This window comes from Miniopterus natalensis, chromosome 1 (assembly GCF_054644295.1).
Source record: "Miniopterus natalensis isolate mMinNat1 chromosome 1, mMinNat1.hap1, whole genome shotgun sequence".
Taxonomy (NCBI): domain Eukaryota; kingdom Metazoa; phylum Chordata; class Mammalia; order Chiroptera; family Miniopteridae; genus Miniopterus; species Miniopterus natalensis.
This window is the reverse complement of record NC_142081.1, coordinates 48,277,041-48,293,104: the sequence shown is the minus strand read 5'-3', so window position 1 is coordinate 48,293,104 and position 16,064 is coordinate 48,277,041. Positions and strand designations below refer to the sequence as shown.

The 16,064-nt window shown below is 41.8% G+C and overlaps 1 pseudogene; it reads left to right on the top strand.

Moving 5' to 3' along the window:
* Positions 1-10,045: 10,045 nt before the first annotated feature.
* On the top strand, positions 10,046-11,558 carry LOC107546558 (uncharacterized; annotated as a pseudogene).
* The last annotated feature ends 4,506 nt before the right edge of the window (positions 11,559-16,064 follow it).

Below are 16,064 nucleotides of genomic sequence, written 5' to 3'. Positions count from 1 at the left end.
GCCGGGACTGGGGGGTGAGGAGGGGGCGTCTGAAGACGAGGTGGGGGGGCAAGGCTCCCCCCAATCCAAGGAGAATGGCTGCTCGGGGACTTCACGGCCTGGCCTTCGTTTCTTGCCCTCGGGGCTTCCTCCTCCGGGAGCCCCGCGCCGCTGCAGCCCCAGGCTCAGCTCCACACCACTCCCCAAGCCGCCGCCGCTCGCTCCCGGCCCCGCCGCCGCCGCGGCCGCCGCTGCCCTGCCAGCCCGGAGGCAGCCAGTGCGCGCAGCCGCACTGCGGCCCGGCGGAGACGGCAAAACACCTACCGCTCGGCCGGGCGGGGGCTGGGGGGGGCGTGGACCGGCGTGTGCGGGTGACCCAGCGCGGGCGCGGGGGGCTGGGAGGGGGGCGCACGGGTGCGGAGGGTGGGCGCGGGCCAGCCGGGCCCGGAACGCGCGCCGCCCGGGCGGGGAGGCAACTGGCGGGGCTGGTGGCAGAGAGCAGGAAAACGTGGGGGAGGTGCTGGCGAGAGCCAGAGGACTTGCGGGAGGAGGCGGAGGAGAAACCAAATTTAATATTTGGCGTGGAAATGGGATTATTTTTTTTTCCATCTTCAAAGCAAGGAAAAGTAAAATTAATCAGCATTATCCCCCCCTCCCCTCCACAAGCGAGGATTACTTTCTCCCGGGGTAAAGGAAGGGAACCGAAGCAGGTAAGAGGATAAACTGACTTTTCAGAAGCCCCCAAAGAAAAACACCCGTTGGAATTAACCACCCTATAGGTAATTCGGTCTTGAACGGAAATCGCGAGTCAGGAGCTGGGCTGAGTGCTCCTCAGTCGGGCATTCAAAGCCCTCCAAATCTGGCCCCACTTCAGCCAGCCAATCATAGCCGCCGCCATCCCCCTGCCAGAACTCCCGGCTCCAATCAGGGAAGTCTCCATGCCATTCTCGACGCGCAGCAGATTCATTCTTCCTTCGTGCCTTTGCTCATGCTGTTCCCCTCACCTCCCCACCTCACCCCCTTTCCAGGAATGCCCGCCCTCCTCTGTGCCTCTGTCAAGCCAACCCAGGCTCGAAGGCACAGCTCAAGTCGCGGCTTGTCAGGGTCCCTGGCAGCCAAGGCCCTTGCCTGCCTCTGAAAGAAACCCGTGGAGTTCTCGCAACATGGAGACTCAGGCTCCGGCCGCAAGCTCCTTCCTTTGGAGCCAGTGGAGCCCCTGGACGCGCTGTCTGCGCCTTTCCCCCATTCATACGTAAAAGATAGCTTGGCCCGCTAAGAGGAAGACTCCCTGCCAGAAACAAGCAAGTTCCCTTTAAGAACAGAATTGGCTTTTCTAGGTGGGGCTCATCAGGGAGGCCTGAACTGCTGGGGTGTAGAAGACAAGAGCCAAGGCCCCTGGCACCAGATGGAACAGCTGCTCGGCTCACACTGACCTTTCTGTGGGCCCGTGGGTGTTATGAGCTCTTCAGCTTTAACTTTTTTGACGGTTTCTATCAGATCTCTACCTGACAAGAGTCTCTGGCCACTTTCCTGCTGTGCTTGGACTTTGGGCCATGAGGCTCTGCCACCTTTTAGACTCCTGGTGGGTGGGGAATCTGATTGGCTTGGCTTCCTGGCCTTTGGAGTGCTCAGTTCCCTTCCTTGGCCTGGAACCCTCTTGCATTTGCACCACTGTGTCCTCAGGCCTGGCCCACAGACTCTACTCCCAGATTCATCCTGAATACTGATACATGGTGGGTTTAGGGGGAGGGAGGAAGTACACCTGTGTGCAAAACATAGCTCCTCCATGCAGATTCCAGGCCTGTTGGGTTCCTTTGCACCCTGAATACCCTTTGCATTGATTGTTTCACACAGCCAGGCCCCTTTTTCCGTAACCTAAAATAACTGCCAGCTTAGCCATTAGGGAAATACAGGTTCTTTATGAGTTCATTTGCATATGTACCCTGAGTCCTATGTAAAGATGGTATTTTTCTGTACCAGATTAATAGACATGCTGTGCACTAGACAGGAGCTTTGAAGAATAAAAATAGCTAATGTTTGTTGAACACTTTCAGTGTGCCAGACCTAGCACTTTCCATACATTATCATAGTTCTTCCTCCCCAAACTGTATATTGTAGGTACTAATCTCCATATTTTACAGATGAAACAGAAGCTTAGAGAGGTTAAATAACATTCTTAGTTACCCGGTTATAAACAAAAGAGCCAGGAGTTGAATCCTGAAAGTCTAATTCCAGAACCTGCAAGCCATACTGAAAATGAGATTATACTAAAAAAATCTTGAATGTATATATAAGCTCTGTATTCATGGGGAAGATGAAAGAAGTAAAAAGGCAGTGGGGAAAATTGCAAGTCCCCCAGATTCTAACTTTTTACCTGGTAAAGAGAGAATGATGGCTCCACATTGCCATACCCTGGAGGGGGAGAGCCTAGGGAGTGGGATATTCATCCAAGAAAGGTAATGTATCTGAGACCTGGCAAAGGCCTTAAGAAAAGGAAGCTGAGAACCAAGATGTTTTTTAAAAAGTTAGTTACCGAGTGTAACGTAGGCTGGCTTCCCAAATGCAACTTCTGAGTTTTTTCTGGGTTCCATAAAAGAGCCATGTCACCCCAGCTGCCACTAGAGGGCTTAGCAAAACTGCTTCCTTGAGCGGCCCTCTAGCGGCGATTCTGAAGAGAGGGCATTGTTTAGCATTTGGGGCCTTCAAGAACCAGCAAGTGGTTGAAGGAGACATCTGGCACTCTTTTAGGTTCATTTGGCAGTGAGAGGGGTGGCGGTTAGTACTGGACTGAAGAGATTTTATTGCCAGAATGAGAATCTTTGCAGGGAGGAAAGGGACAGCCCCTACTGCTCACTTAAAACCTGGGAGTAGAGTATAAATTTTGATACAGTCTTCAGAGATGGCTGTAAATACAATTACGCCAGAGAAAACCTCAAAGAAAACACAATGGAGTTACCCCAGATCTTGGGTTGGGACTCAAGCCAAACCCAGACACCCCAAGCCAAGGTAGCAGTGTAGCCATGTGCTTCTGAAATTGTATGGGTGCCCCTCTGGTGTTGAAACCCTGTACTAAGGTCCCTTAAGGACCCAGAATCAATGAGGCTTATTTTCTTAGACCTTCAGTTTGACTCAGTGAGAAGTAATGGAAAACATTAGAGTAAGCGTGAATTTTAAGATTATACACTAGATTTCTAGCTTATATTTCCCAACCCTGGGGAATATGTCTATTCTTCCTGTAAAAGTGTACTCAGAAGTGGGAAACTTTGAGAAACACTGATATAGTAGGGAAGAAAGACTTTAGTCTTGGAGTCAGAAGACTTGGGAATTCAAACCCTCTCTTTCCATCTCTATAAAAATGAAAATAATGACCTACCTCACAGGGTTGTTTTGAGGAACAACATGGAACGTGATATCTAAACCACAGGAATGCTGTACACATACATACAAAGACTATCTACAAGGTGGATGGATTGTGAGCGCCTCAAAGGTAGTAACTATGTACTTATCCTAGTAGCCCTGGTACATAATTCTTTACTCCTAGGCGTTTAGTAAATGTTTGTTGAATTTAGTAGTTATCTACTTTTCTTAGCCCAATACATTATGCGGTCTTCCTCTCTTATGTCTATAAACCTTGTCTCCTTTATGAAACTGTAAACCTCTTATACTGTCCAGACTGTGGCATATACATTTATCGTATATTTAACATGATTGATACATAATAGTATTGGGCACAGAAAATATAAAGAAAGAAAGAGAGAGAGATCTGGTCCCAACTTGATGTAGGTTACATTCTTTGGAGCAGAGAGATGTTAATATATATTAATTATAAAGATGATGAGCTCTAAAATAGAATCATGTCTATTGCTATGGAGACATAGTGGAGGGAAACATTGGTCCTGCTCAGAGTAAAAGAGCTGTTTGGAGAAGGCCTCTTGGCTAGCATTTGAACTGGATCTCATTGGATGAACAGAAGTTCAATAGGCAGAGAACTGAGGGAAGAGAATTTCAGGTCAAGAGCAGCATGAATATTGGTGTGAAGTCATGACAGGTCACGTGGGATGTGTGAATAATGCATAGCCCAGTGTTAGCTCTGTGCTCAGATCCTTAATAAAGTGTATAGGATAGGGAAATGAAGCGGGGGGTGGGGGGTGGGCATGTTATTATTACTTGAGGGAACAAGGAAGGAAGTCTTTCCACCTCCAAAAAATCTCTCTTCGTATCAGAAAGTAATGGTTAATTTCTTTGGTCTAAGCGGATGTCTTTCAAAATACACGTAGTCCTAGAGGAAATGATATATTAAGTTCTAATGCCGTAATATGATTGGGTCTTCATTCTTATTTTTAATAGCATTAGAAGTAGGGGCAAATAAAAGAGAAAGCAAGATTGCAGAAGAGAGAAGCTGCTGAATTCAAAACCAAATGCATATTGGCAAATTTGGATAAATAATCTCCATGCCATACTTACTAACATAAGTATAATGTGAAAGTATGAATTATCCTGCTAGAGCACAAACATTCCATTATGTCATTAAAACAATGGTACGTTAAGGCAAAGTAGCCTAACTGTTCAAATACTGGGCAAGGCAGCAGGCTGTTAACAACACTGTCACTACCTGGCTATGTGACCTTATCTGTACAAGCCATTCATTCAGGTCCCTTTACTTATCTCTAAGGATTAATGGGATAAAGTTCTCATAATGTACTTGGCGCTTCAAGTGAAAGGTATTATGAAAATAAATGCCAGGTACTGCTTTGATTTCACTTAGAAATTTTCCACTGTTGTTAGAACCACATACATGTTTTTGTTGTGACCTGCAATTCTCTTTATAGTAATGAAAGAAGGTTCAAGTTAATATCATCTGTCTGAATTTTAAAAGAAGTGTTTACTTTTACTTAAGGCTAGAAAGATCCCAAATACAAATTTGATATCTCAGAAATTCAGGCCAGCAGCAGCTGTGAACAGAAGCAGGTAAAGAAAAAGCATATTTGCCTAACCCTAAAAGTGACCATGGAAAGATCCTAGAGCCCCTACAATGAGGAAGTCAGCCCTGTGCAGCCTGAGCTGGTGGAGCCTGGTCAGTAATCCACAAACTCTTTTCATTTCAAGGCACTTATAAGTACCTATTATGTACAAATTATTATGCTGGGACTTCAGAAAGATTTTAAAAATAAGTGGTAAACACTTAAGAAGTTCATAATCTAATTGGAACACTAGACATATCAGCTCATATATCTGTTTTAAAGTGAAGTATAAAAATACAGGGGACAAACAAATAAAAATAATAAGTGTGTGACAGGATAATTTATTGGGGCATTAATTTGGTTTATGTTCTTATATTCTCCCTCCCATCCATTTCAAACAGGTTTCAAGGGAGTATTCCCAGGCATAAAGAAGTTGTCTGACAGGATCTCTCTCTCTTAGACAACTCCAACATGCACCACTCACACTTAAAATAAAACCTCCTGGACCACTGCTCCTTAGAATGCAATGTCAGTATTATCCCTGGAGTTGTGCCCTGTGATCTGCCTTCCTGGTTCCTTGCTCCTTGAGATTTTACTAGGGGATTAAGGAGGTAAGAGCATCTGGGGAGCAAGTGAAAGAAAAAAAGAGAGAAGGAAGGAAGGGTTTTGTGTAGATGGAATTGCAGGAAAAGAAAAAAACATTCCCCAAACTGTAGCCCTGGCCAGTGTGGCTCAGTTAATTGGGGTATTGTCCCTTACACCAAAAGGTCGCAGGTTCGATTTCTGGTCAGGGCACATGTCCAGGTAGTGGGTTTGATCCCCCATCGGGGTGCGTAGAGGAGGCAGACAAAAGATATTTCTCTCTCTCCCCCTCCCCTTCTTTTCTCTAAAAATTAATGAACATGTCCTCAGGTGAGGATTAAAAATAAAAAATTCCCCAAACTGGAAAGGAGTAAAAGGTCAGGATTCCAGTAGTGAGGACACCAGCCTTGATTCTTAGAGCAGGGGTGGGGAATATCTGGCCCTCTGGCTCTGCCAAGGCAACCGCAGGTGGGACTCAAAATTTAATAAATCTAGGAGCTTTTAAATCTAGGAGCTTTTTTCATAGCTAATTTTTAAGTTGATAATTTTTTATGGCCCACAAATGATGTTGTAAATATCCAAATGGCCCTTGGCAGAAAAATGGTTCCCCACCCCTGTCTTAGAGGGACCCCCAAGAGATATCCAAACCTCAGATGGATGCATGATGGCCCTAGAGGGTCTGGGTGCCCTGCCACTCTTGGTCCATGAGCAGAGTTTTGCCTGGCTTCTAGGGACCATATATCCCAGAACAATGAGTGTGCCAAAGTCCATCTTCCCCCATTTTCCAGGCTCAACATAAATCTTCCAAGACTCTAGTGCTCCCCGAGGAAGGAAGGGAGGGAAGGCCAATAATAACTGGGATTGGATATCCTTCTACTCCAGCAGAATTAAAACTGGGATTACTTAAATCTGCAGTGAAATTAATTTAATTTAAACAAAATAAAGAAATGTGGTATTTCTTGTACATCCAAACTTGTACTTGCAAATTAATACCTACTAGTTGTGGATACGATATGCAAAACAGTGTTAGGTGAGGTATGTAAGACTAATAACTGCAGTTATTGGCACAGCTAATGACTGCTAAGAGAGTTTAAAGAAAGAAAAGAGCAAAAGGAGCTATGGCTTCATAGAGAGCATGGGACAGAGCTAAAGCTTAAGGAAAGGGAGTTTATAAAAGTGGAAAAGAGTGGAGACAAGTCAGAAGGGAAAAGCAGTGTGAACAGAAGCAGGAAATGAGCAAGCACATGAAGAGACTCACAGGAAACTGGCCTAATTGGAGTAAACAGTTGATGCTAAAGGTAATTTGGGGTATCAGACTCCAAGTCTGAGATTCCATACTCACTATATAAAGCAGGGTTGTATCAGAGAACAATCAGTAGGAGGTACATGCATATAGATTCTATTATGATGGAATAATTTATTAGAATGTTTATTGTGATTATATGTTTACTATAATATTTGTTATAATGATTTTATTATATAATTGAAAGGAATCAGCTTAAATGATTGTGGCGATTGACAAGTCTGAGATCTATAAGGCAGGCCAGCAGGTGGGAAACTAAGGAGGAGGGGGTGCTGCAGTCTACAGGTAGGATTTCTTCTTCCTCGGGAAAATCTGTTTTGCTCTTAAGGTCTTTCACCTGATTGGGTGGAGCCCACCCAGATTATGAAGAATAATCTCCTTTACTTAAAGTCAACTGATTGTAGATGTTAACCACATCTACAGAACACCTTCACAGCAACACCTAGCTTAGTGTTTGATTGAAAAACTGGGTGACATAGCCTAGCCAAGTTGACTCATGAAGGTACCATCACATTGACTACACTCTTTATTTCATCCCTCGTGTATTTGAGAAGAGTATGAAGTCTCCAGGCTTTTTTTATGGACCTCAGGAAAGATAATTTCCTATGAAATAGGCCAATTTGTCTCCTTTCCTTGGATATGTCTTTTTTATGCTTTTTTCTTGTTTATTGCCAGCATCTTTCTATTTTTCTTTATCCTTTGTTCCCCCTACCATCACCTGAAGCTATGCCAAGGGAGTATTGTGGCAACACTGGTATGGTTTTGATTTTGTTTTCCATTTATAGCACCTCTGGTATATCTGTTAGTGTGATTCTCCTGAGTTGGCCAAGCCTCTGGTTGTCTGCCATATCCACAGTCCCCTTCTAAGACTGCCTTTTATGGGCTCTATTGATGTAAACCTCCATCCTTGTTACCTGCATCTCTGGGCCCCTGGTTGGATCAGGGCTCAGGCTCTGACACATGGACAACCCATCTGCTGGCTAGACCGTGACCTGTGAACTGGCTGAATGTAAGTGCTTTGCCCAAAGAATAGGTTAGTAATTAGTTAACAAACTGATTTCTTTCTTGGAGAATATGAATATGATAAAAAGAGAGGGTTAGGCAGTTGGAGGTAATAACAATAGCTGAAAGACACATAAGAGAAGGCAGGTCTCAGAAACCATTAAACAACAGCATCCAGTAGTGGCAATAAGTAAGCAGAAACTGTGAGAAGACAAGCTGAAAAGGCTTCCAGAAGGCAAGATGGTTGCTTAGTAATGGTAGGAGCAATAGGCCCAGAGGTTCATAGGAACCGAATAGATTTCTGATGGAGCTTCAGAGAGGGGGCACAAATAAGGAAGAACTGATAATTGGCCAGGTCTTATTCTGAAACATCCAGAATAACTACCCAGAAACCCAGGAACATGCATACAAGTGACTTCATAGAGGCTTGAAGAGAACTCAGGAACTAAAAGTTCATTTAGGTTCCAATGCAGTTCTATCAGCTGATATATCTTCTCAGTCCTCCAGGAGGAGGCTTTCATTGCTCCCTTACTTTGGCACAAATCTCTCTTCCTCCAGAAGAGTCTTACACATATAGTTATGGTCCTCAATCACAGGTCAAGAATTGCATCCTCTCTGAAGTCTTCCCTTATTCTTTCCCCACCTCACACTTACCTGGTTGAGTTACCTGTCTTCTTTCTGTGGTCCTATAGTACCTTCCACTGCCTTATGTCAGACACTATATCATTATATGGTAATTGTAGGTTTTGTTGTAGATTTTTGTATCTACCCTCCCCACCCCTGGCTCCCAGTACTGCCTTCTATATTTCCAACATATAGCATAGTCCCTGCCATAAAGTTGTCAAACAATAACTGTTTGTTGAATGGAGTTACTGAATTATTTAGGCTGGGGGGGGGGGGGTGGGGGGGGAAGCAAAATGCCAGAAAAAGCAGAAGGGGCTAATAAGAAAATTCAATAGCTTATCCATAATAATACTACAGAAGCCGAGAACTTAGTTAATTCAGTTAAAATACATATCTCCATGATTCTACAAAAATTTCCCAAGCAGCAGATTTTGTCTATTCAGCTTGACCTCTGGTGCTACGATTCTCCAGTTTTAAAGGTCTTTTAGCCAGCCCCATTCCTTTTAAGGAGAAGAGTCAGCCATGTTCTCCAATTAGCCTCCAGTTTCTCATCTGAATTCAGATCCACACTCTTGGGTGGGCAAGGCTTGAGGCTCACTCTCAGGGAGACACCCTGGGCTTTGGACCTTTGAGTCCAGGATCCAAATCCAAGCTCTACTACTTGCCACATTTGTAGTCTTGGGCAAATTCTTCCCTCTCTGAGCCTCAGTTTCTTAATTGGTATAAATGGAGATAACAACAACCTCACCCAGTTATACTAAGGATTTGATGAAAAATATTTGTGAAAATATCTAGCACAATGCACACAGTAAGTGCCAAATAAATGTGAGTTTCCCTTTCTATTCCTTGGGAGGTAGAGAGGAGCAGGAAAGTCATAGGGTGATGGTGGACAAGGGCCCTGACAACAACAGGATCCCTGAAAACCCAAAGTGCCAGCAGCCTAGGGACCATGTGCCACCTCTTTAAAATCTGATAAAGCACAGGATGTGGTCACCCAAAGCCACACTTCACCTGAGGCAGCAGTCCTGGGAGATTCTTTGATCAGAGCATAAGGCTATTCAAACCTGCAAGGCTGAAGTTAGTGCACAGCAAATAGTGAAATAGGCACCATTGATGGCAAGGAAAACAATGTTTGCCTACTCCCAGCAAAGAAAACTGATTCATCAAATGCTTTCTCAGAGAGCTCTCGGACTGTACAGAGGTGTGTGACAGCAAACCCCTGCAAATCACAACCCCAGGACTGAAAAAAGGAAAGAGCGGGGAAGATGTTAATAATCAATTGGGAAGCCTCAAAGTATTCATAGGAATTTCAAACACATATCCATCCCTTTTGAGGCCCCTAAAGGAAGCCATATGAGACCAGCTACTCTTATTTTCAGGGACTTAAAAGCCAAATAATGTGGTGGTTCAGTGTTTATGCTTTCTAGCTGGCTCTAGGAAGAGTTCCCTTAAATCGGTATTAAAAACTGATAAAGTGGGACAGGGCCTGGAGCTGACTTCTAGCCACAGTGTGAGGGTGGCAGTGCAGGGAAGCTTGTGGGACAGGTATAGAAGTCTGCATGCAGATCATGCACTGTCTTCTCACTGCTGGATGCTGGATTCTGATGTAGGAACTAGTGACAAGAAGGTGACTTGGAACTGCAAATTTATGAGGATGGAAATCCACATAAGACAATGTCAGAAACGCTCACAATGATGAAACCCCCACCCCCACCCCACCCCTGAGCCTGAGTGGGGTCTCTGAACCCAGATTAGGGGGGCTTTGGGGAAACCTGGAAGGGCAGAGCCTTCTGAATTTCTTGTCTCAGGAGGGAGGTTACAAGCAGGTAACAGTTACTTGCTGAAAGACCCAAACAGGAGAGGCAGCTGAGGTGGGTGGTGAATCAGCAGAAAGCCCAGTTCTGAGCACAAACCTCATACTTAAGAGAGAGCTTATAGAAGGGGAAGCTCACCTATGTAAGACTTGCAGCAAACGCTTCCCATTTAATTTAGACCTAATTAGATGTCAGGTTTCTCATACTGGGGAGAAACCTTAAAAATGTGATCAGTGTGGGAAAGACTTCAGCCAGAGCTCCCACCTTGCTGAGCACCTGAGAGTTCACACCAAAGAAAGACTCTCTGTGTATAATGCTTGTGGGAAAGATTTTATTCACTAGGCAGATCTCATTGAGCAGCAGAAAGCACATGCAGGAGAAATGATATTCAAATGCACTCAATGTAGGGAAGTGTCCTGTCACAGCTCAGACCTGATTCAATACCAGTGAGTTCATACCCAGGAGAGACCTTTTCAATGCAAAGAATGTGAGAAAAACTTCAGTCAGAGTTTGTTACTCATTTGACATCAGATAACTCACACAGGAGAAAGACCCTATGAATGTAATGAATGCGGAAAATCCTTCACCAGGAGCTCAAACTTTATTCAACATTATCAGATCCACACAGAAGTGAAACAGTACGATGTAAGGAATGTAGGAAGGCCTTTTCTCATTTCTCAGACCTCATCAAACTTCAGAGAATTCACATTGGAGAGAAGCCCTTTGAATAGAATGAATGTGGGAAAGCCTTTGTTCAGATATCAAAGCTTATGCAGTATCAGAGGATCCATATTGGAGAGGCTTTATGTTTGCAATGAGTGTGGGAAGCGTTTCAGCCAGACATCAAACTTTACTCAGCATCAGAGAATTCACACTCAGGAGAAACTCTCTGAATGTCATGAATGTGGGAACGCTTTTTCTCTGAGTTTATACCTTATTTGACAGCAGAAAATGCATAGTAGAGAGAAGGGATATGAATGTAAGGACTGTGGGAAAGCTTTCATTCAGAGCTCCAAGCTTCTTCTCCATCAGATCATTCATACTGGAGAAAAGCCCTGTGTGTGTAGTTATTGTGGGACAGGGTTTATTCAGAGGTCAAACTTCCTTCAACACCAGATAATTCACATTGAAGAGAAACTCTATGAATGTAGTGAATATGGGAAAGCTTTCAACTGTACCCCAAACTTTAAAAATAATCAAGGCGTTCACCAAGAGGGACTTCCCTTAAGTAAGACCCCCATACATTTGGGTGAGAAGTCTGTAAGTTAGGGGGAACATACAGATAATTTATAAAATAATGATTCTCCAACTCAGTGATATTTGGAAGTGCATGGCATGGCCCTAATTCATGTGTCTTTGGATACGTCAGCATTTCCCAAAGTAACAGATGGGGCTGCTTTAGGAATGGGCTACCACCTACTGCTTTGCAGCAGTGCTGGACTCTTCAGCTAGGAACAAGTGTCCTGGAGAAAGTCACATGACTGGACAAGTGACTCTGAGCTAGAACAGTTCTGGGGGAGGAGCTAGGTCTCAAGAGAAGGTTTCTATATTTTACTGCACAATTATAATTCAGCCCTGAGTTAAATAAATACCCTTTGAAGAAAAATAACAACTGATAAAGTTAGTTAGCTCATGATGTACTCTGAACAGGCAACTTGGCAGGCAGGGGGTGAGGTATGACAGGATGGAGGTAGAATTCCAAAACAGGATGAGTTTGTTAGCCAAATTTTTCTGACTGAAAATATCACAACTGTCACTGATCACTGCCTAATGGGTCACATTTATTATCAGGTGGAAAAAGTGGCTAAATAATTACAGCTTTTCTGCAACCAGTGTCTCCCACCCCCATGAAAAAATTATTTTAATTGAATATATTACCCAATCTATTTTTAAAAAATATGTCCTTTATTGATTTCAGAGAGAGGAAGGGAGAGGGAGAGAAAGAGAGAGAAACATCTATGATGAGAGAGTCTTTGATCGGCTGCCTTCTGCATGCCCCCTTCTGGGGATGGAGCCTGAAACCTGGGTGCCCTGACAGGGGATCAAACTGTGATCTCCTGGATCATAGGTTGATGCTCAACCACTGAACCACGCCGGCCAGGCCCAATCTATTTTTGAAGGCTAGTGACTCATGACCAAATACCCCTTTACACTACAGTTGGTGAAAGTCATTTTATCATTTTGAATCTTCTCAGAGATATTGTTGGAGTATGGCTGCTTTCACACTACAGCAGCAGAGCTGAGTAGTTGTGGCAGAAACTGGACCACAAAGCAGAAAATATTTACTCTCTGGCCTTTTACAGAAAGTTTGCCAACATCTAATCTAGAGTTTAAGTTCGTTACAAATTTTTCAGCATATTCCATATTAGACAACTACAAGTTAACTTGTTTCTTTCCTCTCCACTGTTTCTGGAACATTTTCATCCTTCTTTGAGTCATTATTTATTTTGTTAAAGTTCATCCTATAGTCACCTTTTCAAAGAGACTGTATTGGTGATACACATCTGAGTTATTTATTTTTAAAATCATGTTTTTAATCTCTAAGATCATTGTATATTGAGAGTCCTAACCAATGCCATGTGATAAAATAAAATTAAATTAAAGATGGCAAACCAGGAGAAAATATTTTATTTTATATATATATTTTTTTCTATATGCAGAAATATACATAATATTTAATAACCAAAAACTAATAAGAAAAATACAAACAACCTAATAGAAATGTGTGCAAAAGATAAATAATCACTTCAATAAGAAAAATTATCAATGATGAATAGAAATATATTTTTAAATAACAGCAAATTGCATTTTTTACCCTTGGAACTGGCAAAATTTTAAAAGGTTAATATCTAGTGTTTATAAAAGTGTGAAAAATTAGGCATTTTCATGTACAGTTGGTTAGAATAATTTGTAAGGCCTTCTTATAAAGCAATTTGGCAGAATTTATAAAATTTTTTACTCTACAATTTTCTTTACTCAACAATTTTGTTTCTACAATTTTAGTCAATAGAAAGTAATTGTTCATAGTGCAAAACAAAATACTTATTTGTGTGCACAAGAAAATTTAAGAATATTTGTTGCAGCATTGTTTTGAATAGTGAAAAATTAGGAATAATCTAAATAGCCACTAGTAGAGAAATGACTGACAATTATGTTACACTGATACTATGGAATATTATGCATCTGTAAAAAAATGATGCTTATTTGCAGTAGACATAGAAAGAGCTGCAAGATGTATTTGGAGGGTGTAAAAATAAAATTATAGAATTATAATGCATGAATGTGTATGTTTTTAATGTTATACATACACATGCATGTATATATGCATGTAAATGCATACAAAATAATTTGGAAGTGAGCTTACTTACTGGTTTTCTTTAGGAAGGACAGTAGGAATGGGGGGCAGGAAATGAAGGTATAATTAATATTTTACTCTGTTTCAGTGTTTCAATCTTTCAGTGAAAAAATATTCATGTAAACTTCTATAATTTTTAAAACTTTTTTTTAGTTTAACAGAGACTGAAGTACACAAATTATAAGTACACAGCCCAATGAATTTTTAAATCTTTATTACTTATGTAACCACTACCCAGATCAAGATGTTGACTATTTCTGCTCCCCAGAATGCTTCATTATGCTCTTCCTTTGTATCCACCACCATAGATTATTTTGTTTGTGAATTTCATAGAAATGGAATCATATTATTATGTCTGGCTTTTTTAGTTTAATATCATGTCTGCTCATTTATGTTATCACTCCTTTTTTATTGTTTATAGTATTCCATTGTAGAAATGTATCACTATTTATGCATTCTTATGTTGATAAACATTTGAGTTAATTTCCAGTTTTGGTCTATTATGAACTAAACTGCTATGAGCAGCCTTGTAAATGCCTTTTGAGTGGCATATTCAGGTATTTCTGTTATTACCTAGTATTGGAACTGCTGGACTTTAGTAGACTCCAGTGAGTCAAAGCAGTTGTAACATTTATACTCTCATTGTTAATGTATGGAAGTTCCAGTTCTGGTTGCTCTGTATCCGTGCCACCACTTCATATTGTCAGTCTTTTTCATTTTAGTCATTCTGATGAGTGTGCACTGGTATTTCATTATGGTTTTATTTTTATTTGCATTTCCCAGATTACCAGTCATATGAAACATCTTTTCATATACTTATGTCCAGAGTGATATTCCCTGTTATAAAATGCCTACTCATATTTTTTGTTTTTTTTGTCTGAGCTGTTTTTCTTCATTGTTTATCTTTTTCTTATTGATTTGTTGGCATTTCTTAGATATCGTGGATGTGAGTTATTTGTTGGATATATATGCAGTATATATCTATGTATGTATATATACATTACAAATATATTTTATTTATTACAAATATATATTTATTACAAATATCTTTTTTAAATTTATCTTCATTGTTGAGAGTATTACAGGTGTCCCATTTCCCCCCCCAATTGGCTCCTTCCACTTCCCTTCCACCCCCCTCCCCAGGCCTTCACCTTGTTATTAATTGTGTCCATGGGTTATGCATATATGCATATAACTTCTTTGGTTAATCTCTTCCCACCCTCCACCCCCCTTCCCTCTTTTCTCTGAAATATGATCATCTGTTGCATACATCAGTGTCTATGGATCTATTTAGTTCATCAGATTCTTTTGTTCATTAGCTTCTTCTTAAAGAAGACCCTTCAACATTTCCTGTAGTGCTGGCCTGGTGGTGGTGAACTCCTTCAGCTTTTTCTTATCTGTGAAGCTCTTTATCTGACCTTCAATTCTAAATGATAGCTTTGCTGGGTAGAGCAATCTTGGTTGTAGTTCCATGTTTTTCATCACTTTGAATATTTCTTGCCACTCCCTTCTGGCCTGCAAAGTTTCAGTTGAGAAATCAGCTGTCAGTCGTATGGGTGCTCCCTTGTAGGTAACTAACTGCTTTTCTCTTGCTGCTTTTAAGATTCTCTCTTTGTCTTTAAGCTTTGGCATTTTAATGATGATGTGTCTTCCTGTGGGCCTCTTTGGGTTCCTCTTGTTTGGGACCCTCTGTGCTTCCTGGACTTGTAAGTTGATTTCTTTCCCCAGGTAGGGGAAGTTTTCGGTCATTATTTTTTCAAATAGGTTTTCAATTTCTTGGTCTCTTTCCTCTCTTTCTGGCACCCCAGTAATATGAATGTTGGGCCTCTTGAAGTTGTCCCAGAGGCTCCTTATACTATTTTCATATTTCTGGATTCTTTTTTCTTTTTGCTTTTCTGGTTGGATGTTTTTGTTTCCTCATGTTCCAAATTGCTGATTTGATTCTCAGAGTCCTCTACTCTACTGTTGATTCCATGTAAATTATTCTTCATTTCAGTTCCTGTAGCCTTCATTTTAAATTGGTAGTTTATTATGTTATCGATTTTCTCAGTTAGTTCCCTAATAGTCTGCTTAAATATCCTTATAAACAAAATTCTGAACTCTGTATCTGTTAGCTCGCTTGGATCTATTTCATTTAGTTCCTCTTCTAGAGATTTCTTCTGTTCTTTCCTTTGTGACATGTTTCTTTGCCTCTCCATTTTGGCTGCTTCCAGGTGTTTGTTTCTATGTATTAGGTAGAGCTGCTGTGTCTCCTGGAATTGGTAGAGTGGCTTTGTGTAGTAGGTGTTCTGTAGGGTCCAGTGGCTCAGCCTCCCCAGTCACCTGAGCTGGGCCTTCTAGATGCTCCCCTGTGTGGGCTGTGTGCACTGTCTTGTTGTAGTTGAGCCTTGGTTGCTGTTGCCGTCACTGGGAAGAATTGACCCCCAGGCCAATCAGCTGTGAGG